This window comes from Anomaloglossus baeobatrachus, chromosome 9, assembly GCF_048569485.1.
Source record: "Anomaloglossus baeobatrachus isolate aAnoBae1 chromosome 9, aAnoBae1.hap1, whole genome shotgun sequence".
In the NCBI taxonomy this organism is placed as follows: domain Eukaryota; kingdom Metazoa; phylum Chordata; class Amphibia; order Anura; family Aromobatidae; genus Anomaloglossus; species Anomaloglossus baeobatrachus.
This window is the reverse complement of record NC_134361.1, coordinates 164,981,352-165,006,210: the sequence shown is the minus strand read 5'-3', so window position 1 is coordinate 165,006,210 and position 24,859 is coordinate 164,981,352. Positions and strand designations below refer to the sequence as shown.

Genomic DNA, 24,859 nt, shown 5'->3' with positions numbered 1-24,859 from the left:
TTTTCTATTCCCAATTAGCCGTTTAAGTGTACTTATTGAAAGTAGTAATTCTTTCATAGGCCGCCCTTTCTTAGTATTTGACGTTCCTTATATTGCGGTATGAGGCTTTGCAGCAGGTTGCAAACATTCATCACCCATGACTGTCCCCAATTGAGCTCAGAAGCTCAATGTCTATCATGACCTCTCTTTTAGAATGTCCAAGAGCAAGCAAACTATTCCTCCAGGAGAGGGCGCCAACAGACTACTAAAGAGATCATCATTACTCAAAGAAAACCCCAAAAACCAATGCATGATAGGAATAAACAGGTAACTTTCTTTGGAGTGGAAGCGGAGAGATCGCACCAGATGCCAATTCTAGATCTTATCACACCTGTGGTCACTGCAGCAGCAGGTGAATCCACTTTGTCCAAAAGGGATCTATTCCATTCAATTGCAAATGATCTAGATAAGACAGAGAACTGCAGCACGGGACATAGCCGAGTTGGTCAGGTTGAGTGGTGATGAGTTTGCTATTTGGATGAATAAAGAAAGTCAAAAGTGTGAAAGATAAAAAACAAAAGGAGGAAGTGTGAAAAGTGAATGGGCCAAATTGAGGTGCATATGAAGACGTATGCTTTCTTCCAATTCATTAAACCGGGCTAATATGAATCAGGTGAATTGAGTTCTGCTTTTGGAAACTGGGTTAAGAAGGGGTGCACCGGTCCTGGAGGTACTGCAATACCAGGTCAATGCGTGGAGTGGACAGAGCAAGCTCTTTTTCCATCTCCCTGTTCTAAAAATCCATTTAATATATGGTCCCCAGATAGGGGACGTATCAGATATTAAACTGATAAGAACAGATACTACACTTGATCTTAGCCAAAAGGCCGAGAAGCGATAACCAGAATTGGTTTGGGCCTCGAGTGGCACCCTGGCCTATGCCGGACACATCTTAGGGAGAGAGAGCGAGAGGGAGACAAACCCACGCCTACAGAAGACATTTTGTCACCCAAGCCAACCCTTGAAAAGGCTGCTTTGCAGAGCAAAAACAAGAAGAATGGTGCGTTTTGCAGCCGCCGCCCCCCACTGCAATGAATCTGAATAACTCCTCCTTTAGGGCGCAAGCAACTCCCCTCCCCCTTGCAGTCTTTCCAATTCACGATACAAAAAGACGGACAGGACAGGTTGCCTGACTTTCCGTCACTGCCACCCTTTGCCATCCTTACCCGTAGAAAGCCCTTTCATCATCCCCAAACCCTAATCTTTTCCCTTTCCTTCCCAGCCCCCAAACCCTGCCCTCTGTACCCTTCTCACCACCCGCATCCCTTCTCCTGTCATCCCCCTACCACCCGGGAAAAAAAGAGCTTGCCCCCTCCTTACACTAGCCCACCCTCCCACCCAAAGAACAACTTCTGCTGCGCAGCTTGTTTTCTAGGCAGCAGCGCTATTGTGATGTCAGCGGGGGCATTGTGACAAGCCGCCAGTGTTCCGTCTCTTCATGTTGTGCACAGTTCAAACGGAAAATACATCAACAGGCAGACTACAGAAAAACTTACTATCAAAGGTTAGAGGGGGGCTTTCTCAGAGGGCTTTTTACAGTTTTTCTATTCCCAATTAGCCGTTTAAGTGTACTTATTGAAAGTAGTAATTCTTTCATAGGCCGCCCTTTCTTAGTATTTGACGTTCCTTATATTGCGGTATGAGGCTTTGCAGCAGGTTGCAAACATTCATCACCCATGACTGTCCCCAATTGAGCTCAGAAGCTCAATGTCTATCATGACCTCTCTTTTAGAATGTCCAAGAGCAAGCAAACTATTCCTCCAGGAGAGGGCGCCAACAGACTACTAAAGAGATCATCATTACTCAAAGAAAACCCCAAAAACCAATGCATGATAGGAATAAACAGGTAACTTTCTTTGGAGTGGAAGCGGAGAGATCGCACCAGATGCCAATTCTAGATCTTATCACACCTGTGGTCACTGCAGCAGCAGGTGAATCCACTTTGTCCAAAAGGGATCTATTCCATTCAATTGCAAATGATCTAGATAAGACAGAGAACTGCAGCACGGGACATAGTCGAGTTGGTCAGGTTGAGTGGTGATGAGTTTGCTATTTGGATGAATAAAGAAAGTCAAAAGTGTGAAAGATAAAAAACAAAAGGAGGAAGTGTGAAAAGTGAATGGGCCAAATTGAGGTGCATATGAAGACGTATGCTTTCTTCCAATTCATTAAACCGGGCTAATATGAATCAGGTGAATTGAGTTCTGCTTTTGGAAACTGGGTTAAGAAGGGGTGCACCGGTCCTGGAGGTACTGCAATACCAGGTCAATGCGTGGAGTGGACAGAGCAAGCTCTTTTTCCATCTCCCTGTTCTAAAAATCCATTTAATATATGGTCCCCAGATAGGGGACGTATCAGATATTAAACTGATAAGAACAGATACTACACTTGATCTTAGCCAAAAGGCCGAGAAGCGATAACCAGAATTGGTTTGGGCCTCGAGTGGCACCCTGGCCTATGCCGGACACATCTTAGGGAGAGAGAGCGAGAGGGAGACAAACCCACGCCTACAGAAGACATTTTGTCACCCAAGCCAACCCTTGAAAAGGCTGCTTTGCAGAGCAAAAACAAGAAGAATGGTGCGTTTTGCAGCCGCCGCCCCCCACTGCAATGAATCTGAATAACTCCTCCTTTAGGGCGCAAGCAACTCCCCTCCCCCTTGCAGTCTTTCCAATTCACGATACAAAAAGACGGACAGGACAGGTTGCCTGACTTTCCGTCACTGCCACCCTTTGCCATCCTTACCCGTAGAAAGCCCTTTCATCATCCCCAAACCCTAATCTTTTCCCTTTCCTTCCCAGCCCCCAAACCCTGCCCTCTGTACCCTTCTCACCACCCGCATCCCTTCTCCTGTCATCCCCCTACCACCCGGGAAAAAAAGAGCTTGCCCCCTCCTTACACTAGCCCACCCTCCCACCCAAAGAACAACTTCTGCTGCGCAGCTTGTTTTCTAGGCAGCAGCGCTATTGTGATGTCAGCGGGGGCATTGTGACAAGCCGCCAGTGTTCCGTCTCTTCATGTTGTGCACAGTTCAAACGGAAAATACATCAACAGGCAGACTACAGAAAAACTTACTATCAAAGGTTAGAGGGGGGCTTTCTCAGAGGGCTTTTTACAGTTTTTCTATTCCCAATTATCCGTTTAAGTGTACTTATTGAAAGTAGTAATTCTTTCATAGGCCGCCCTTTCTTAGTATTTGACGTTCCTTATATTGCGGTATGAGGCTTTGCAGCAGGTTGCAAACATTCATCACCCATGACTGTCCCCAATTGAGCTCAGAAGCTCAATGTCTATCATGACCTCTCTTTTAGAATGTCCAAGAGCAAGCAAACTATTCCTCCAGGAGAGGGCGCCAACAGACTACTAAAGAGATCATCATTACTCAAAGAAAACCCCAAAAACCAATGCATGATAGGAATAAACAGGTAACTTTCTTTGGAGTGGAAGCGGAGAGATCGCACCAGATGCCAATTCTAGATCTTATCACACCTGTGGTCACTGCAGCAGCAGGTGAATCCACTTTGTCCAAAAGGGATCTATTCCATTCAATTGCAAATGATCTAGATAAGACAGAGAACTGCAGCACGGGACATAGCCGAGTTGGTCAGGTTGAGTGGTGATGAGTTTGCTATTTGGATGAATAAAGAAAGTCAAAAGTGTGAAAGATAAAAAACAAAAGGAGGAAGTGTGAAAAGTGAATGGGCAAAATTGAGGTGCATATGAAGACGTATGCTTTCTTCCAATTCATTAAACCGGGCTAATATGAATCAGGTGAATTGAGTTCTGCTTTTGGAAACTGGGTTAAGAAGGGGTGCACCGTTCCTGGAGGTACTGCAATACCAGGTCAATGCGTGGAGTGGACAGAGCAAGCTCTTTTTCCATCTCCCTGTTCTAAAAATCCATTTAATATATGGTCCCCAGATAGGGGACGTATCAGATATTAAACTGATAAGAACAGATACTACACTTGATCTTAGCCAAAAGGCCGAGAAGCGATAACCAGAATTGGTTTGGGCCTCGAGTGGCACCCTGGCCTATGCCGGACACATCTTAGGGAGAGAGAGCGAGAGGGAGACAAACCCACGCCTACAGAAGACATTTTGTCACCCAAGCCAACCCTTGAAAAGGCTGCTTTGCAGAGCAAAAACAAGAAGAATGGTGCGTTTTGCAGCCGCCGCCCCCCACTGCAATGAATCTGAATAACTCCTCCTTTAGGGCGCAAGCAACTCCCCTCCCCCTTGCAGTCTTTCCAATTCACGATACAAAAAGACGGACAGGACAGGTTGCCTGACTTTCCGTCACTGCCACCCTTTGCCATCCTTACCCGTAGAAAGCCCTTTCATCATCCCCAAACCCTAATCTTTTCCCTTTCCTTCCCAGCCCCCAAACCCTGCCCTCTGTACCCTTCTCACCACCCGCATCCCTTCTCCTGTCATCCCCCTACCACCCGGGAAAAAAAGAGCTTGCCCCCTCCTTACACTAGCCCACCCTCCCACCCAAAGAACAACTTCTGCTGCGCAGCTTGTTTTCTAGGCAGCAGCGCTATTGTGATGTCAGCGGGGGCATTGTGACAAGCCGCCAGTGTTCCGTCTCTTCATGTTGTGCACAGTTCAAACGGAAAATACATCAACAGGCAGACTACAGAAAAACTTACTATCAAAGGTTAGAGGGGGGCTTTCTCAGAGGGCTTTTTACAGTTTTTCTATTCCCAATTAGCCGTTTAAGTGTACTTATTGAAAGTAGTAATTCTTTCATAGGCCGCCCTTTCTTAGTATTTGACGTTCCTTATATTGCGGTATGAGGCTTTGCAGCAGGTTGCAAACATTCATCACCCATGACTGTCCCCAATTGAGCTCAGAAGCTCAATGTCTATCATGACCTCTCTTTTAGAATGTCCAAGAGCAAGCAAACTATTCCTCCAGGAGAGGGCGCCAACAGACTACTAAAGAGATCATCATTACTCAAAGAAAACCCCAAAAACCAATGCATGATAGGAATAAACAGGTAACTTTCTTTGGAGTGGAAGCGGAGAGATCGCACCAGATGCCAATTCTAGATCTTATCACACCTGTGGTCACTGCAGCAGCAGGTGAATCCACTTTGTCCAAAAGGGATCTATTCCATTCAATTGCAAATGATCTAGATAAGACAGAGAACTGCAGCACGGGACATAGCCGAGTTGGTCAGGTTGAGTGGTGATGAGTTTGCTATTTGGATGAATAAAGAAAGTCAAAAGTGTGAAAGATAAAAAACAAAAGGAGGAAGTGTGAAAAGTGAATGGGCCAAATTGAGGTGCATATGAAGACGTATGCTTTCTTCCAATTCATTAAACCGGGCTAATATGAATCAGGTGAATTGAGTTCTGCTTTTGGAAACTGGGTTAAGAAGGGGTGCACCGGTCCTGGAGGTACTGCAATACCAGGTCAATGCGTGGAGTGGACAGAGCAAGCTCTTTTTCCATCTCCCTGTTCTAAAAATCCATTTAATATATGGTCCCCAGATAGGGGACGTATCAGATATTAAACTGATAAGAACAGATACTACACTTGATCTTAGCCAAAAGGCCGAGAAGCGATAACCAGAATTGGTTTGGGCCTCGAGTGGCACCCTGGCCTATGCCGGACACATCTTAGGGAGAGAGAGCGAGAGGGAGACAAACCCACGCCTACAGAAGACATTTTGTCACCCAAGCCAACCCTTGAAAAGGCTGCTTTGCAGAGCAAAAACAAGAAGAATGGTGCGTTTTGCAGCCGCCGCCCCCCACTGCAATGAATCTGAATAACTCCTCCTTTAGGGCGCAAGCAACTCCCCTCCCCCTTGCAGTCTTTCCAATTCACGATACAAAAAGACGGACAGGACAGGTTGCCTGACTTTCCGTCACTGCCACCCTTTGCCATCCTTACCCGTAGAAAGCCCTTTCATCATCCCCAAACCCTAATCTTTTCCCTTTCCTTCCCAGCCCCCAAACCCTGCCCTCTGTACCCTTCTCACCACCCGCATCCCTTCTCCTGTCATCCCCCTACCACCCGGGAAAAAAAGAGCTTGCCCCCTCCTTACACTAGCCCACCCTCCCACCCAAAGAACAACTTCTGCTGCGCAGCTTGTTTTCTAGGCAGCAGCGCTATTGTGATGTCAGCGGGGGCATTGTGACAAGCCGCCAGTGTTCCGTCTCTTCATGTTGTGCACAGTTCAAACGGAAAATACATCAACAGGCAGACTACAGAAAAACTTACTATCAAAGGTTAGAGGGGGGCTTTCTCAGAGGGCTTTTTACAGTTTTTCTATTCCCAATTAGCCGTTTAAGTGTACTTATTGAAAGTAGTAATTCTTTCATAGGCCGCCCTTTCTTAGTATTTGACGTTCCTTATATTGCGGTATGAGGCTTTGCAGCAGGTTGCAAACATTCATCACCCATGACTGTCCCCAATTGAGCTCAGAAGCTCAATGTCTATCATGACCTCTCTTTTAGAATGTCCAAGAGCAAGCAAACTATTCCTCCAGGAGAGGGCGCCAACAGACTACTAAAGAGATCATCATTACTCAAAGAAAACCCCAAAAACCAATGCATGATAGGAATAAACAGGTAACTTTCTTTGGAGTGGAAGCGGAGAGATCGCACCAGATGCCAATTCTAGATCTTATCACACCTGTGGTCACTGCAGCAGCAGGTGAATCCACTTTGTCCAAAAGGGATCTATTCCATTCAATTGCAAATGATCTAGATAAGACAGAGAACTGCAGCACGGGACATAGCCGAGTTGGTCAGGTTGAGTGGTGATGAGTTTGCTATTTGGATGAATAAAGAAAGTCAAAAGTGTGAAAGATAAAAAACAAAAGGAGGAAGTGTGAAAAGTGAATGGGCCAAATTGAGGTGCATATGAAGACGTATGCTTTCTTCCAATTCATTAAACCGGGCTAATATGAATCAGGTGAATTGAGTTCTGCTTTTGGAAACTGGGTTAAGAAGGGGTGCACCGGTCCTGGAGGTACTGCAATACCAGGTCAATGCGTGGAGTGGACAGAGCAAGCTCTTTTTCCATCTCCCTGTTCTAAAAATCCATTTAATATATGGTCCCCAGATAGGGGACGTATCAGATATTAAACTGATAAGAACAGATACTACACTTGATCTTAGCCAAAAGGCCGAGAAGCGATAACCAGAATTGGTTTGGGCCTCGAGTGGCACCCTGGCCTATGCCGGACACATCTTAGGGAGAGAGAGCGAGAGGGAGACAAACCCACGCCTACAGAAGACATTTTGTCACCCAAGCCAACCCTTGAAAAGGCTGCTTTGCAGAGCAAAAACAAGAAGAATGGTGCGTTTTGCAGCCGCCGCCCCCCACTGCAATGAATCTGAATAACTCCTCCTTTAGGGCGCAAGCAACTCCCCTCCCCCTTGCAGTCTTTCCAATTCACGATACAAAAAGACGGACAGGACAGGTTGCCTGACTTTCCGTCACTGCCACCCTTTGCCATCCTTACCCGTAGAAAGCCCTTTCATCATCCCCAAACCCTAATCTTTTCCCTTTCCTTCCCAGCCCCCAAACCCTGCCCTCTGTACCCTTCTCACCACCCGCATCCCTTCTCCTGTCATCCCCCTACCACCCGGGAAAAAAAGAGCTTGCCCCCTCCTTACACTAGCCCACCCTCCCACCCAAAGAACAACTTCTGCTGCGCAGCTTGTTTTCTAGGCAGCAGCGCTATTGTGATGTCAGCGGGGGCATTGTGACAAGCCGCCAGTGTTCCGTCTCTTCATGTTGTGCACAGTTCAAACGGAAAATACATCAACAGGCAGACTACAGAAAAACTTACTATCAAAGGTTAGAGGGGGGCTTTCTCAGAGGGCTTTTTACAGTTTTTCTATTCCCAATTAGCCGTTTAAGTGTACTTATTGAAAGTAGTAATTCTTTCATAGGCCGCCCTTTCTTAGTATTTGACGTTCCTTATATTGCGGTATGAGGCTTTGCAGCAGGTTGCAAACATTCATCACCCATGACTGTCCCCAATTGAGCTCAGAAGCTCAATGTCTATCATGACCTCTCTTTTAGAATGTCCAAGAGCAAGCAAACTATTCCTCCAGGAGAGGGCGCCAACAGACTACTAAAGAGATCATCATTACTCAAAGAAAACCCCAAAAACCAATGCATGATAGGAATAAACAGGTAACTTTCTTTGGAGTGGAAGCGGAGAGATCGCACCAGATGCCAATTCTAGATCTTATCACACCTGTGGTCACTGCAGCAGCAGGTGAATCCACTTTGTCCAAAAGGGATCTATTCCATTCAATTGCAAATGATCTAGATAAGACAGAGAACTGCAGCACGGGACATAGCCGAGTTGGTCAGGTTGAGTGGTGATGAGTTTGCTATTTGGATGAATAAAGAAAGTCAAAAGTGTGAAAGATAAAAAACAAAAGGAGGAAGTGTGAAAAGTGAATGGGCCAAATTGAGGTGCATATGAAGACGTATGCTTTCTTCCAATTCATTAAACCGGGCTAATATGAATCAGGTGAATTGAGTTCTGCTTTTGGAAACTGGGTTAAGAAGGGGTGCACCGGTCCTGGAGGTACTGCAATACCAGGTCAATGCGTGGAGTGGACAGAGCAAGCTCTTTTTCCATCTCCCTGTTCTAAAAATCCATTTAATATATGGTCCCCAGATAGGGGACGTATCAGATATTAAACTGATAAGAACAGATACTACACTTGATCTTAGCCAAAAGGCCGAGAAGCGATAACCAGAATTGGTTTGGGCCTCGAGTGGCACCCTGGCCTATGCCGGACACATCTTAGGGAGAGAGAGCGAGAGGGAGACAAACCCTCGCCTACAGAAGACATTTTGTCACCCAAGCCAACCCTTGAAAAGGCTGCTTTGCAGAGCAAAAACAAGAAGAATGGTGCGTTTTGCAGCCGCCGCCCCCCACTGCAATGAATCTGAATAACTCCTCCTTTAGGGCGCAAGCAACTCCCCTCCCCCTTGCAGTCTTTCCAATTCACGATACAAAAAGACGGACAGGACAGGTTGCCTGACTTTCCGTCACTGCCACCCTTTGCCATCCTTACCCGTAGAAAGCCCTTTCATCATCCCCAAACCCTAATCTTTTCCCTTTCCTTCCCAGCCCCCAAACCCTGCCCTCTGTACCCTTCTCACCACCCGCATCCCTTCTCCTGTCATCCCCCTACCACCCGGGAAAAAAAGAGCTTGCCCCCTCCTTACACTAGCCCACCCTCCCACCCAAAGAACAACTTCTGCTGCGCAGCTTGTTTTCTAGGCAGCAGCGCTATTGTGATGTCAGCGGGGGCATTGTGACAAGCCGCCAGTGTTCCGTCTCTTCATGTTGTGCACAGTTCAAACGGAAAATACATCAACAGGCAGACTACAGAAAAACTTACTATCAAAGGTTAGAGGGGGGCTTTCTCAGAGGGCTTTTTACAGTTTTTCTATTCCCAATTAGCCGTTTAAGTGTACTTATTGAAAGTAGTAATTCTTTCATAGGCCGCCCTTTCTTAGTATTTGACGTTCCTTATATTGCGGTATGAGGCTTTGCAGCAGGTTGCAAACATTCATCACCCATGACTGTCCCCAATTGAGCTCAGAAGCTCAATGTCTATCATGACCTCTCTTTTAGAATGTCCAAGAGCAAGCAAACTATTCCTCCAGGAGAGGGCGCCAACAGACTACTAAAGAGATCATCATTACTCAAAGAAAACCCCAAAAACCAATGCATGATAGGAATAAACAGGTAACTTTCTTTGGAGTGGAAGCGGAGAGATCGCACCAGATGCCAATTCTAGATCTTATCACACCTGTGGTCACTGCAGCAGCAGGTGAATCCACTTTGTCCAAAAGGGATCTATTCCATTCAATTGCAAATGATCTAGATAAGACAGAGAACTGCAGCACGGGACATAGCCGAGTTGGTCAGGTTGAGTGGTGATGAGTTTGCTATTTGGATGAATAAAGAAAGTCAAAAGTGTGAAAGATAAAAAACAAAAGGAGGAAGTGTGAAAAGTGAATGGGCCAAATTGAGGTGCATATGAAGACGTATGCTTTCTTCCAATTCATTAAACCGGGCTAATATGAATCAGGTGAATTGAGTTCTGCTTTTGGAAACTGGGTTAAGAAGGGGTGCACCGGTCCTGGAGGTACTGCAATACCAGGTCAATGCGTGGAGTGGACAGAGCAAGCTCTTTTTCCATCTCCCTGTTCTAAAAATCCATTTAATATATGGTCCCCAGATAGGGGACGTATCAGATATTAAACTGATAAGAACAGATTTTGATTTAATGAAGCTTTCCAAAGCACCGCAAAAATGCATGACCGAAGTCACACCAAAAACAGTGCAAAGGCTAGGATTCGTGTGGACCCCTCCGTGAGAAGAAGATCCCCAAAAATCAACCCCGTCCCTCCGAGCCAGAAGGCCACAGCGAGGGTCAGGGATCTTCGGTGCTCCCCCAAGCCGAAGCCTGGTTGAGCCTTGTTGTTGCTCCCAGCGTCCACCGAGGCATCTTACCCAAGTGGAGTAGGGAGCTACTAGTCGTTGGTTTCGCAGCCGAGACTGCCCGGACCGTCAACCGGTGTTGGTTTCTCAGCCCAAGGCTGACCGGACCTCCAACCGGGTGTTGGTTTCTCAGCCCAAGGCTGACCGGACCTCCAACCGGGTGTTGGTTTCTCAGCCCAAGGCTAACCGGACCTCCAACCGGGTGTTGGTTTCTCAGCCAAAGCTGACCCGGACCTCCAACCGGGTGTTGGTTTCTCAGCCCAAAGCTGACCGGACCTCCGACCGGGATTATAAAAATTTCCCTTCTTAGCCAGAAGGCCGGGATAGGGCAATATGCTTGGAAAGTATGAATAGGCAAGGCGCGGCGTGCGACAGAGTCTGAGGCTTACCAGGGTCCCAACCTAGCAAGTTCAGACTCCCTCCAGGGTGTCCATTCCTGGGGCACATTGCACCATAACCCCCACACTTACTCAGTCTAATAGCCTCGATCCTGGTAGGGCCATGGTTTCCTCTAGATGGATATACTATCCTCCCAAAGTACTAACAAGCGCAACCTTCCAGTGTGCATTGCATCATTGTACTTAGGTGGCCGGAGCCTTAAACCACCTTTTCGAATGATACTACACTTGATCTTAGCCAAAAGGCCGAGAAGCGATAACCAGAATTGGTTTGGGCCTCGAGTGGCACCCTGGCCTATGCCGGACACATCTTAGGGAGAGAGAGCGAGAGGGAGACAAACCCACGCCTACAGAAGACATTTTGTCACCCAAGCCAACCCTTGAAAAGGCTGCTTTGCAGAGCAAAAACAAGAAGAATGGTGCGTTTTGCAGCCGCCGCCCCCCACTGCAATGAATCTGAATAACTCCTCCTTTAGGGCGCAAGCAACTCCCCTCCCCCTTGCAGTCTTTCCAATTCACGATACAAAAAGACGGACAGGACAGGTTGCCTGACTTTCCGTCACTGCCACCCTTTGCCATCCTTACCCGTAGAAAGCCCTTTCATCATCCCCAAACCCTAATCTTTTCCCTTTCCTTCCCAGCCCCCAAACCCTGCCCTCTGTACCCTTCTCACCACCCGCATCCCTTCTCCTGTCATCCCCCTATCACCCGGGAAAAAAAGAGCTTGCCCCCTCCTTACACTAGCCCACCCTCCCACCCAAAGAACAACTTCTGCTGCGCAGCTTGTTTTCTAGGCAGCAGCGCTATTGTGATGTCAGCGGGGGCATTGTGACAAGCCGCCAGTGTTCCGTCTCTTCATGTTGTGCACAGTTCAAACGGAAAATACATCAACAGGCAGACTACAGAAAAACTTACTATCAAAGGTTAGAGGGGGGCTTTCTCAGAGGGCTTTTTACAGTTTTTCTATTCCCAATTAGCCGTTTAAGTGTACTTATTGAAAGTAGTAATTCTTTCATAGGCCGCCCTTTCTTAGTATTTGACGTTCCTTATATTGCGGTATGAGGCTTTGCAGCAGGTTGCAAACATTCATCACCCATGACTGTCCCCAATTGAGCTCAGAAGCTCAATGTCTATCATGACCTCTCTTTTAGAATGTCCAAGAGCAAGCAAACTATTCCTCCAGGAGAGGGCGCCAACAGACTACTAAAGAGATCATCATTACTCAAAGAAAACCCCAAAAACCAATGCATGATAGGAATAAACAGGTAACTTTCTTTGGAGTGGAAGCGGAGAGATCGCACCAGATGCCAATTCTAGATCTTATCACACCTGTGGTCACTGCAGCAGCAGGTGAATCCACTTTGTCCAAAAGGGATCTATTCCATTCAATTGCAAATGATCTAGATAAGACAGAGAACTGCAGCACGGGACATAGCCGAGTTGGTCAGGTTGAGTGGTGATGAGTTTGCTATTTGGATGAATAAAGAAAGTCAAAAGTGTGAAAGATAAAAAACAAAAGGAGGAAGTGTGAAAAGTGAATGGGCCAAATTGAGGTGCATATGAAGACGTATGCTTTCTTCCAATTCATTAAACCGGGCTAATATGAATCAGGTGAATTGAGTTCTGCTTTTGGAAACTGGGTTAAGAAGGGGTGCACCGGTCCTGGAGGTACTGCAATACCAGGTCAATGCGTGGAGTGGACAGAGCAAGCTCTTTTTCCATCTCCCTGTTCTAAAAATCCATTTAATATATGGTCCCCAGATAGGGGACGTATCAGCTATTAAACTGATAAGAACAGATACTACACTTGATCTTAGCCAAAAGGCCGAGAAGCGATAACCAGAATTGGTTTGGGCCTCGAGTGGCACCCTGGCCTATGCCGGACACATCTTAGGGAGAGAGAGCGAGAGGGAGACAAACCCACGCCTACAGAAGACATTTTGTCACCCAAGCCAACCCTTGAAAAGGCTGCTTTGCAGAGCAAAAACAAGAAGAATGGTGCGTTTTGCAGCCGCCGCCCCCCACTGCAATGAATCTGAATAACTCCTCCTTTAGGGCGCAAGCAACTCCCCTCCCCCTTGCAGTCTTTCCAATTCACGATACAAAAAGACGGACAGGACAGGTTGCCTGACTTTCCGTCACTGCCACCCTTTGCCATCCTTACCCGTAGAAAGCCCTTTCATCATCCCCAAACCCTAATCTTTTCCCTTTCCTTCCCAGCCCCCAAACCCTGCCCTCTGTACCCTTCTCACCACCCGCATCCCTTCTCCTGTCATCCCCCTACCACCCGGGAAAAAAAGAGCTTGCCCCCTCCTTACACTAGCCCACCCTCCCACCCAAAGAACAACTTCTGCTGCGCAGCTTGTTTTCTAGGCAGCAGCGCTATTGTGATGTCAGCGGGGGCATTGTGACAAGCCGCCAGTGTTCCGTCTCTTCATGTTGTGCACAGTTCAAACGGAAAATACATCAACAGGCAGACTACAGAAAAACTTACTATCAAAGGTTAGAGGGGGGCTTTCTCAGAGGGCTTTTTACAGTTTTTCTATTCCCAATTAGCCGTTTAAGTGTACTTATTGAAAGTAGTAATTCTTTCATAGGCCGCCCTTTCTTAGTATTTGACGTTCCTTATATTGCGGTATGAGGCTTTGCAGCAGGTTGCAAACATTCATCACCCATGACTGTCCCCAATTGAGCTCAGAAGCTCAATGTCTATCATGACCTCTCTTTTAGAATGTCCAAGAGCAAGCAAACTATTCCTCCAGGAGAGGGCGCCAACAGACTACTAAAGAGATCATCATTACTCAAAGAAAACCCCAAAAACCAATGCATGATAGGAATAAACAGGTAACTTTCTTTGGAGTGGAAGCGGAGAGATCGCACCAGATGCCAATTCTAGATCTTATCACACCTGTGGTCACTGCAGCAGCAGGTGAATCCACTTTGTCCAAAAGGGATCTATTCCATTCAATTGCAAATGATCTAGATAAGACAGAGAACTGCAGCACGGGACATAGCCGAGTTGGTCAGGTTGAGTGGTGATGAGTTTGCTATTTGGATGAATAAAGAAAGTCAAAAGTGTGAAAGATAAAAAACAAAAGGAGGAAGTGTGAAAAGTGAATGGGCCAAATTGAGGTGCATATGAAGACGTATGCTTTCTTCCAATTCATTAAACCGGGCTAATATGAATCAGGTGAATTGAGTTCTGCTTTTGGAAACTGGGTTAAGAAGGGGTGCACCGGTCCTGGAGGTACTGCAATACCAGGTCAATGCGTGGAGTGGACAGAGCAAGCTCTTTTTCCATCTCCCTGTTCTAAAAATCCATTTAATATATGGTCCCCAGATAGGGGACGTATCAGATATTAAACTGATAAGAACAGATTTTTGATTTAACAGCATCTTTATTATCATGCACTACTCACAAAAAGGTAACAAACCGTGTACAGTGCCGCAGCCCCGTACACACAGAAATATACAATCCTTCTTACATAGCCATAGAGTACGACGCACTAAACTATACATCACGCTCCTATGCTTATCCATAACACTCAAGCTGAAAGAAAAAGTTAGACAATAAATAACGACGAACCGGCGATTGGGGGATGGGGGTAGGGGAAAAGGGGGATAGGGTGGGGAAATCACAGGCCCGAAGCTTTATTGAAAGACGCACATAACGGGAAAAGGAGGGAGGGGGCATGGAAGAGGTCTAAACCTCCTCCTCGGCGCTGTCGTCCGGACTGTCCATGATGGAATAGTCTCTGAGCAGGCTGTGGATCAGCCTGCGGCAATCCTGGATAGACATCCTCTCCCTCTTCAAGATGAGCCGGTTCCTGGCGACCCAAATAGCGTCCTTAAAGCAGTTCATAAGGCGCCAAGCCTCCTGGATGGCTCCAACGGTGTGAGTCCCAGGGAAGAGTCCATAAAGTACGGAATGGTACGATAGGCTCCCTCTGGGGACGGAGTTCCTCAGGTCATCCTCCAGGGCAACCAACAGGCGCTGTGCGAAACGGCAGTCCCAAAAGGCGTGCAGCGATGTTTCCTCCACGAAGGGGCACCTTGGGCAGTACCGGGTTTTGCACAGGTTCCGGGCGTGCATGAATGACCGGACGGGCAGTCCGCCCTGTATCGCCATCCATGACAAGTCCTTGTGCCCGTTGGTCAATCCAGCCGATGACACGTTTGTCCAAACAGTCTCCAGTGTGTCGTGATGAAGTCCTGGAATGTTCTCCATTTCGTCCTTGGCTCTGATGAGTTTGTGGATAGTCTTTGGCTTCCACAAATCAGGCTTGAGTCCCTCCAGTTGGTGTTCCCTCACAAACCGAACCACGTCTCCGTAGAACCATGGCGCCGTCCAGTTGTAGGGGAAGGAGCTGTCCCACTTGTCCCAGCCTAACCGTCTCCAAAGGGGGAGCAGGAAGAAGCGAGACATGGACCCACCCGCGGAACCTCTCTTGACTCGCAGAGTTCGGCGAACGCAGTCACATACGAAGGAGGATCGCAGGAGGGTGGGGATATCGGGTACGCCCTTCCCACCCTTGCGAGGATCCTTGTACATGATGCTCCGCTTTACTCTGTCCATCTTGGATCCCCAGACAAAACGAAACACCGTCCTGGTAATGGCCCTGCACACGGTGGCAAGGGGGGGCCAGGCCTGGGCCGTGTACTGCAGCACGGGCAGTACCTCGTTACGCAGGACCAGTGCTTTGCCCTCACAGGTGAGGCGTCTGAGGCTCCACAGACCGATCCGTTGGGTGATCTTGGTCAAGCGTTCCTCCCAGGACTTGAGGGCTGCTCCTTCCTTCCCGAACCAGACTCCAAGAACCTTGATGAAATCCGGCTGGATGCTGAAAGGGAAGGGGGCGGAAGAGGCCGGCTGCCAGTCCCCGAAGAGCATGGCTTCCGACTTCCCGCAGTTGACTTTGGCTCCCGAAGCCCGTCCGAAGGTCTCACAGGTCTGGACGAGGGTGTCGACTGAGCGCCGGTCCGCGCAGAAGACGGTCACGTCGTCCATGTAGAGCGAGCACTTGACCTCGAAGCGTTCTGGTCCTGGTGCGGTGATCCCTCTGATCTCTCCATTCCGCCGGATAGCCTCTGCAAAGAGTTCTATAACACAAACAAAAAGAAGAGGTGACAGAGGACAGCCTTGTCTGACCCCTGAGAGGACCGGGAAGGGGTCAGTCTTCCAGCCGTTTACCAACACCGAGCTGTGAATATCAAAATACATTAGTTGGACATACAAGCAAAACATGTTACCCAAACCTAACCTGTGCAGAGCTTTGCCCAGGAACTCATGGGAAACACGGTCGAAGGCCTTTTCCTGATCCAACGAGATCAGGGCTGCGTGCACCCGGCGGGCTTTGATGTACTCGACCGTGTCCCGCATGAGAGCCAGGCTGTCTGCGATGCGACGTCCGGGGATGCCGCAGGTCTGATCCGGGTGGATGATCCGTCCGATAACAGTCTTCAATCTCGTTGCCATCGTCTTGGCCAGGATCTTGTAGTCGACGTTCAGAAGGGTGATGGGACGCCAATTCTTCAGGTCGCACCTCTCTCCTTTACGCTTGTACAGGATCGTGACCATTCCTTCCCTCAGAGATGGAGGCATTCTGCCCTCCACCACCATCTCCTCATACAGCCCTAACAGGTCCGGACAGATTAGGTCTCCCAGCGCTACATAGAGCTCTGCTGGGAGGCCGTCACTGCCCGGTGTCCTGCCAGAACTAAAGGATTTGGCGGCCGAGAGCAGCTCGTCCACCGTCAGAGGAACATCCATGGCCGCCGCGTCTGCAGGGTCAAGATGGTTAGTGATACCTGACAGGAACTTATCGGCGGCCTCGGGGTCAGTAGTCTTGCGGGCGTAGAGTTCGCTGTAGAAGTCGCTGACGACCTTCATCACGTTCTCTTTCCCGCGTCGCATGCTGCCACTCTCGTCTCGTAGTTCATTCATGGGCGTGTGACCGGCGTGGAGTTTCCTGAAAAAGAACGAGTTACATTTCTCACCCTTCTCCAGGTTCTCCACTTTGGAACGGAAGACAATTCGCTCGGACTCCTCCTCGAAGTGCCTTTTCAGGCTCCTCTTAGTCTCCTCCAGCTCCTCTCTCACGTCCCAGCCGCATCGAAGAAGGTCCTGCAGGGAACGCAGCTCACGCTGGAGTCTCCTGAAGTCCCTCCTCTTCAGACCCGCCTGTTGTTGACTCTTTGCCTGAAAGAAGAAACGGAACTCGAGTTTAACGTATTCCCACCAGTCAGAAACAGACTGGAAGCCCGCCTTGTAGGCCCGCCACGTGGAGTAGGCAGCTCTAAGCTCCTCCAGAATCTCACCCTTTTCCAGCAGAGAGCAGTTCAGCTTCCAGGAGCCCGGGCCAATGGGGAAGCCATGGCCCAGCACACCTTGAAAGTGAATGGCTCTGTGGTCAGAGAAGAAGCAGGGGACCATCGAGTGCCCACTCCGCCCAACCGCCCGAGAGGTAAACACAAAGTCAATCCTGGAACGCAGCGAGCCATCGGATCGGCACCATGAATAGTTCACGGATCCGTGTCCGATGGAGCCAACAACGTCCACAAGAGAGGCTTCGGTCACCATCTCAATGAGCAGTTTGGATGTGACGTCCAACTTGGCAGCCGTTCCAGAACTGCGTCCATCCTCCTCAATCGGGCAGTTGAAATCCCCGGCCATCACTACCGTCCTGGCGGTAGCGAGCTGAGGGCGCAGGGCTTGGAGGAGCTCCAGTCGATCGCTCTTCACAGGAGAAGCATACACATTGATGAACCTGACAGGTTCTCCCGCCCAGGTGCCATCCACGAGCAGTAACCTGCCGCAGACGATTTCCTGAACAGAGTCCAATGTGAAGGCGCTTCCCCTGATCAGCACGGCGACCCCCGCGGACCTACAGTCGCCCCCGCCAGACCAGTAGGATGGGCCATGGATCCACTCCCTGGCCAGATGGTTGAAGGACCTAGAGGAGGGAAGGGAGCATTCCTGCAGGAAAAATACATCACTAGACTGAGTGTTAAGGAACGCAAAAATTGTCTGACGTCGGAACTTGTCTCTGATGCTCCTAACATTAATGGAAAAGATGTTAATGTTAGCAGTCATTGGAGGAAAGAGAAAGTTAGAGCAGGCGGTGTGCCTTAGTTACCACTCCGGTCGGGCGGTTCTTCCTCTTTGGCACCTGCTGGTAAGGGCATCTCCAGCAGACCCTCTTCTTCTAGCTGGTCGAGCAGGGATGGTGCCTCAGTGGCTTCCGACTCCTCCATTTCTTCTTCGGCCACAAGGGACTCCACCATCTGCTCCAACACATCCGGTTCTGGGAGGAGGCCATCCTCCTCTTCCTGGGGTGGATTGGGGTCCACAATGAACAGCTTGGAAGGTTCTGCGACAGGACTATCTTCCACCTTCCTTTTCCTTTGGCCTGTACCTGAGGAGACAAGAGCTGGAAAATACTCCTCGGTGAAAAGTGCAAGAGTGCTGAGGCCCTCTGCTCTCATGGTCTGGGGAGGGAGAGTGGGCTTTGGGGGGGGGGTGAGGAGACCAACTGAGGAGTAGGGAAATGAGGTGGAGGTAGTGGAATCCTCAGTAGGGTTGGCCGGGGGGGGAGGGGTTTGGACAGGGGTGACAGGGGGGGGGACCAGGGAGGGGGCAACAGTTTTCTTACCCTTCTTTTCCCTGGACTCCATGGCTGCTGGGGCATCGGCTGGAGCCACGGTCGCTGGGTTCTTGGCCGCCTTGTCCTTGGCCTCTGTGGCCTTGGTCGTAGCTGCCTTGGTCGACGAAGCTGTGACTACCCGATACTGGGTCGCCGCGGCAACCCTTGCCCAGGATTTCTCCCGCTGTGGGCAGTCCTTGTAAAGGTGGTCCGCCTGTCCACATAGGTTGCAAGTCTTCTTCTTTGGGCAGTCCTTGGAGCTGTGTCCTGTCACCCGGCAAACCCTGCAGGCGTCCTCCTTGCAGGTCTTCATCGAATGCCCTTTCCCGCCACATTTCCTGCAGTTGTGTGGCATGTCCGGGTAGTAGATGAGACCAAAGGAGTTTCCCAGAGAGAATGTCGGGGGCAGGTGCTGGAGACCATCCTCGGATGCTGGTTCCCTGTAGAGTCGAACGGTTACTGACCACTTACCCGTCCAGAATCCGTTGCCGTTAAGGATGTGGGATGGCTCCCTCACCACTGTGCAGAGACGTCCCAGGAACGTGGAGATGTCTCTTCCTGGGGTGTGCGGGTTCCGCATGGAGACCGTGATCCTCTTCTCATCCCTCTGTATAGGACAGGATCCTAAAAAAGAATGAAAAGGGGAGTCCGGCATCGCTGCGTTCATCGCCTCCCAGTATCTCCTGCAGGCATTCACCGTGGCAAAGGTTACCAGAAAAATGCCAGTCATGAAGGTCTGGACACTCAGGGTTTCCGCCCTGGAGAAGCCCTGATCCAGAATCATCTTCTTGCAGAACACGTCGCTGGACATGTCCGGCAACCTACCATCCACCGCCTTTAGCTTCAGGGCGACCGTCTGCCGCATCCAAGGCTCCAGGGTTGGAGCCTTTTCAGGCGGCGTCCGGGCTCCCTCCGGCTGGCTGGCGTCGGAGGTAGGGGCCTCTTGGGCCGAAGAAGCCTCTGGATGAGCCTTCCTGGAGGTCCCTGGGTCCTGAGCCTTCTTGGCTGCCTTCTCTGGCTTGCTTGCCATGGCTGGTTCCTGCTTGAGTTCCCGGAGCTGGATCTTGGATTCTTCTCCGGGTGTCTTCTCCCGCTGTGTTCCTCCTCGAAGTTCCTCTGGTCTCCCCAAGTCTTCTCCGAGCCTTCGTCTTCTTGCTTCTTTCTGCCAAGCTCTTCTTCCGTCCGATCTCCCTCTTCCGGTCTCGGCTGGGCTTCGGAGCTCGTCTCCCTGATCGTATCTCGTCAAGTGTAGCTAGCTCAGTTTGTTCTGATAAGAACAGATACTACACTTGATCTTAGCCAAAAGGCCGAGAAGCGATAACCAGAATTGGTTTGGGCCTCGAGTGGCACCCTGGCCTATGCCGGACACATCTTAGGGAGAGAGAGCGAGAGGGAGACAAACCCACGCCTACAGAAGACATTTTGTCACCCAAGCCAACCCTTGAAAAGGCTGCTTTGCAGAGCAAAAACAAGAAGAATGGTGCGTTTTGCAGCCGCCGCCCCCCACTGCAATGAATCTGAATAACTCCTCCTTTAGGGCGCAAGCAACTCCCCTCCCCCTTGCAGTCTTTCCAATTCACGATACAAAAAGACAGACAGGACAGGTTGCCTGACTTTCCGTCACTGCCACCCTTTGCCATCCTTACCCGTAGAAAGCCCTTTCATCATCCCCAAACCCTAATCTTTTCCCTTTCCTTCCCAGCCCCCAAACCCTGCCCTCTGTACCCTTCTCACCACCCGCATCCCTTCTCCTGTCATCCCCCTACCACCCGGGAAAAAAAGAGCTTGCCCCCTCCTTACACTAGCCCACCCTCCCACCCAAAGAACAACTTCTGCTGCGCAGCTTGTTTTCTAGGCAGCAGCGCTATTGTGATGTCAGCGGGGGCATTGTGACAAGCCGCCAGTGTTCCGTCTCTTCATGTTGTGCACAGTTCAAACGGAAAATACATCAACAGGCAGACTACAGAAAAACTTACTATCAAAGGTTAGAGGGGGGCTTTCTCAGAGGGCTTTTTACAGTTTTTCTATTCCCAATTAGCCGTTTAAGTGTACTTATTGAAAGTAGTAATTCTTTCATAGGCCGCCCTTTCTTAGTATTTGACGTTCCTTATATTGCGGTATGAGGCTTTGCAGCAGGTTGCAAACATTCATCACCCATGACTGTCCCCAATTGAGCTCAGAAGCTCAATGTCTATCATGACCTCTCTTTTAGAATGTCCAAGAGCAAGCAAACTATTCCTCCAGGAGAGGGCGCCAACAGACTACTAAAGAGATCATCATTACTCAAAGAAAACCCCAAAAACCAATGCATGATAGGAATAAACAGGTAACTTTCTTTGGAGTGGAAGCGGAGAGATCGCACCAGATGCCAATTCTAGATCTTATCACACCTGTGGTCACTGCAGCAGCAGGTGAATCCACTTTGTCCAAAAGGGATCTATTCCATTCAATTGCAAATGATCTAGATAAGACAGAGAACTGCAGCACGGGACATAGCCGAGTTGGTCAGGTTGAGTGGTGATGAGTTTGCTATTTGGATGAATAAAGAAAGTCAAAAGTGTGAAAGATAAAAAACAAAAGGAGGAAGTGTGAAAAGTGAATGGGCCAAATTGAGGTGCATATGAAGACGTATGCTTTCTTCCAATTCATTAAACCGGGCTAATATGAATCAGGTGAATTGAGTTCTGCTTTTGGAAACTGGGTTAAGAAGGGGTGCACCGGTCCTGGAGGTACTGCAATACCAGGTCAATGCGTGGAGTGGACAGAGCAAGCTCTTTTTCCATCTCCCTGTTCTAAAAATCCATTTAATATATGGTCCCCAGATAGGGGACGTATCAGATATTAAACTGATAAGAACAGATTTTTGATTTAATGAAGCTTTCCAAAGCACCGCAAAAATGCATGACCGAAGTCACACCAAAAACAGTGCAAAGGCTAGGATTCGTGTGGACCCCTCCGTGAGAAGAGGATCCCCAAAAATCAACCCCGTCCCTCCGAGCCAGAAGGCCACAGCGAGGGTCAGGGATCTTCGGTGCTCCCCCAAGCCGAAGCCTGGTTGAGCCTTGTTGTTGCTCCCAGCGTCCACCGAGGCATCTTACCCAAGTGGAGTAGGGAGCTACTAGTCGTTGGTTTCGCAGCCGAGACTGCCCGGACCGTCAACCGGTGTTGGTTTCTCAGCCCAAGGCTGACCGGACCTCCAACCGGGTGTTGGTTTCTCAGCCCAAGGCTGACCGGACCTCCAACCGGGTGTTGGTTTCTCAGCCCAAGGCTAACCGGACCTCCAACCGGGTGTTGGTTTCTCAGCCAAAGCTGACCCGGACCTCCAACCGGGTGTTGGTTTCTCAGCCCAAAGCTGACCGGACCTCCGACCGGGATTATAAAAATTTCCCTTCTTAGCCAGAAGGCCGGGATAGGGCAATATGCTTGGAAAGTATGAATAGGCAAGGCGCGGCGTGCAACAGAGTCTGAGGCTTACCAGGGTCCCAACCTAGCAAGTTCAGACTCCCTCCAGGGTGTCCATTCCTGGGGCACATTGCACCATAACCCCCACACTTACTCAGTCTAATAGCCTCGATCCTGGTAGGGCCATGGTTTCCTCTAGATGGATATACTATCCGCCCAAAGTACTAACAAGCGCAACCTTCCAGTGTGCATTGCATCATTGTACTAAGGTGGCCGGAGCCTTAAACCACCTTTTCGAATGATAATACACTTGATCTTAGCCAAAAGGCCGAGAAGCGATAACCAGAATTGGTTTGGGCCTCGAGTGGCACCCTGGCCTATGCTGGACACATCTTAGGGAGAGAGAGCGAGAGGGAGACAAACCCACGCCTACAGAAGACATTTTGTCACCCAAGCCAACCCTTGAAAAGGCTGCTTTGCAGAGCAAAAACAAGAAGAATGGTGCGTTTTGCAGCCGCCGCCCCCCACTGCAATGAATCTGAATAACTCCTCCTTTAGGGCGCAAGCAACTCCCCTCCCCCTTGCAGTCTTTCCAATTCACGATACAAAAAGACGGACAGGACAGGTTGCCTGACTTTCCGTCACTGCCACCCTTTGCCATCCTTACCCGTAGAAAGCCCTTTCATCATCCCCAAACCCTAATCTTTTCCCTTTCCTTCCCAGCCCCCAAACCCTGCCCTCTGTACCCTTCTCACCACCCGCATCCCTTCTCCTGTCATCCCCCTACCACCCGGGAAAAAAAGAGCTTGCCCCCTCCTTACACTAGCCCACCCTCCCACCCAAAGAACAACTTCTGCTGCGCAGCTTGTTTTCTAGGCAGCAGCGCTATTGTGATGTCAGCGGGGGCATTGTGACAAGCCGCCAGTGTTCCGTCTCTTCATGTTGTGCACAGTTCAAACGGAAAATACATCAACAGGCAGACTACAGAAAAACTTACTATCAAAGGTTAGAGGGGGGCTTTCTCAGAGGGCTTTTTACAGTTTTTCTATTCCCAATTAGCCGTTTAAGTGTACTTATTGAAAGTAGTAATTCTTTCATAGGCCGCCCTTTCTTAGTATTTGACGTTCCTTATATTGCGGTATGAGGCTTTGCAGCAGGTTGCAAACATTCATCACCCATGACTGTCCCCAATTGAGCTCAGAAGCTCAATGTCTATCATGACCTCTCTTTTAGAATGTCCAAGAGCAAGCAAACTATTCCTCCAGGAGAGGGCGCCAACAGACTACTAAAGAGATCATCATTACTCAAAGAAAACCCCAAAAACCAATGCATGATAGGAATAAACAGGTAACTTTCTTTGGAGTGGAAGCGGAGAGATCGCACCAGATGCCAATTCTAGATCTTATCACACCTGTGGTCACTGCAGCAGCAGGTGAATCCACTTTGTCCAAAAGGGATCTATTCCATTCAATTGCAAATGATCTAGATAAGACAGAGAACTGCAGCACGGGACATAGCCGAGTTGGTCAGGTTGAGTGGTGATGAGTTTGCTATTTGGATGAATAAAGAAAGTCAAAAGTGTGAAAGATAAAAAACAAAAGGAGGAAGTGTGAAAAGTGAATGGGCCAAATTGAGGTGCATATGAAGACGTATGCTTTCTTCCAATTCATTAAACCGGGCTAATATGAATCAGGTGAATTGAGTTCTGCTTTTGGAAACTGGGTTAAGAAGGGGTGCACCGGTCCTGGAGGTACTGCAATACCAGGTCAATGCGTGGAGTGGACAGAGCAAGCTCTTTTTCCATCTCCCTGTTCTAAAAATCCATTTAATATATGGTCCCCAGATAGGGGACGTATCAGATATTAAACTGATAAGAACAGATTTTTGATTTAATGAAGCTTTCCAAAGCACCACAAAAAATGCATGACCGAAGTCACACCAAAAACAGTGCAAAGGCTAGGATTCGTGTGGACCCCACCGTGAGGAGAGGGTCCCCAAAAATCAACCCCGTCCCTCCGAGCCAGAAGGCCACAGCAAGGGTCAGGGATCTTCGGTGCTCCCCCAAGCCGAAGCCTGGTTGAGCCTTGTCGTTGCTCCCAGCGTCCACCCAGGCATCTTACCCAAGTGGAGTAGAGAGCTACTAGTTGTTGGTTTCGCAGCCGAAACTGCCCGGACCGTCAACCGGTGTTGGTTTCTCAGCCCAAGGCTAACCGGACCTCCAACCGGGTGTTGGTTTCTCAGCCGAAGCTGACCCAGACCTCCAACCGGGTGTTGGTTTCTCAGCCGAAGCTGACCCAGACCTCCAACCGGGTGTTAGTTTCTCAGCCCAAAGCTGACCAGACCTCCGACCGGGATTATAAAAATTTCCCTTCCTAGCCAGAAGGCCGGGATAGGGTAATATGCTCAAAAAGTATGAAAAGGCAAGGTACGGTGTGCTACAGAGCCCAAGGCTTGCCGGGGTCCCAAGCCAGCAAGCTCAGACTCACTCCAGGGTCGTCAGTCCTGGGGCACGTTGTACCATAGCCCCCCACCCTTACTCAGTCTAATAGCCTCGATCCTGGTAGGGCCATGTTTTCCTCTAGATGAATATACTATCCACCCAGAGTACTAGCAAGCGCAACCTTCCAGTGTGCATTGTATCATTGTACTAAGGTGGCCTGGAGCTTAAACCACCTCTTCGAACAACACTACACTTGATCTTAGCCAAAAGGCCGAGAAGCGATAACCAGAATTGGTTTGGGCCTCGAGTGGCACCCTGGCCTATGCCGGACACATCTTAGGGAGAGAGAGCGAGAGGGAGACAAACCCACGCCTACAGAAGACATTTTGTCACCCAAGCCAACCCTTGAAAAGGCTGCTTTGCAGAGCAAAAACAAG

General features: G+C 49.3%; 10 non-coding genes and 2 pseudogenes across 10 annotated transcripts; all 12 read right to left on the bottom strand.

Annotated features, from left to right (window-relative positions):
* Positions 1-687: 687 nt before the first annotated feature.
* On the bottom strand, positions 688-878 carry LOC142252678 (U2 spliceosomal RNA). The gene has a single exon (XR_012726047.1). It is a non-coding gene; the product is annotated as a U2 spliceosomal RNA (small nuclear RNA).
* Positions 879-2,266: 1,388 nt separating this feature from the next.
* On the bottom strand, positions 2,267-2,457 carry LOC142252677 (U2 spliceosomal RNA). The gene has a single exon (XR_012726046.1). It is a non-coding gene; the product is annotated as a U2 spliceosomal RNA (small nuclear RNA).
* Positions 2,458-3,845: 1,388 nt separating this feature from the next.
* Positions 3,846-4,036, bottom strand: LOC142252140 (U2 spliceosomal RNA). The gene has a single exon (XR_012725531.1). It is a non-coding gene; the product is annotated as a U2 spliceosomal RNA (small nuclear RNA).
* A 1,388-nt stretch (positions 4,037-5,424) lies between these two features.
* On the bottom strand, positions 5,425-5,615 carry LOC142252676 (U2 spliceosomal RNA). Its single transcript, XR_012726045.1, has one exon. It is a non-coding gene; the product is annotated as a U2 spliceosomal RNA (small nuclear RNA).
* A 1,388-nt stretch (positions 5,616-7,003) lies between these two features.
* LOC142252675 (U2 spliceosomal RNA) lies at positions 7,004-7,194 on the bottom strand. The gene has a single exon (XR_012726044.1). It is a non-coding gene; the product is annotated as a U2 spliceosomal RNA (small nuclear RNA).
* A 1,388-nt stretch (positions 7,195-8,582) lies between these two features.
* LOC142252674 (U2 spliceosomal RNA) lies at positions 8,583-8,773 on the bottom strand. Its single transcript, XR_012726043.1, has one exon. It is a non-coding gene; the product is annotated as a U2 spliceosomal RNA (small nuclear RNA).
* Positions 8,774-10,161: 1,388 nt separating this feature from the next.
* Positions 10,162-10,356, bottom strand: LOC142253189 (U2 spliceosomal RNA). Its single transcript, XR_012726502.1, has one exon. It is a non-coding gene; the product is annotated as a U2 spliceosomal RNA (small nuclear RNA).
* A 2,227-nt stretch (positions 10,357-12,583) lies between these two features.
* Positions 12,584-12,774, bottom strand: LOC142252834 (U2 spliceosomal RNA). The gene has a single exon (XR_012726200.1). It is a non-coding gene; the product is annotated as a U2 spliceosomal RNA (small nuclear RNA).
* A 1,388-nt stretch (positions 12,775-14,162) lies between these two features.
* Positions 14,163-14,366, bottom strand: LOC142253044 (U2 spliceosomal RNA; annotated as a pseudogene).
* Positions 14,367-19,809: 5,443 nt separating this feature from the next.
* On the bottom strand, positions 19,810-19,899 carry LOC142253603 (U2 spliceosomal RNA; annotated as a pseudogene).
* A 1,388-nt stretch (positions 19,900-21,287) lies between these two features.
* Positions 21,288-21,483, bottom strand: LOC142253237 (U2 spliceosomal RNA). Its single transcript, XR_012726548.1, has one exon. It is a non-coding gene; the product is annotated as a U2 spliceosomal RNA (small nuclear RNA).
* A 2,227-nt stretch (positions 21,484-23,710) lies between these two features.
* LOC142253030 (U2 spliceosomal RNA) lies at positions 23,711-23,903 on the bottom strand. Its single transcript, XR_012726361.1, has one exon. It is a non-coding gene; the product is annotated as a U2 spliceosomal RNA (small nuclear RNA).
* Between the last annotated feature and the right edge of the window lie 956 nt (positions 23,904-24,859).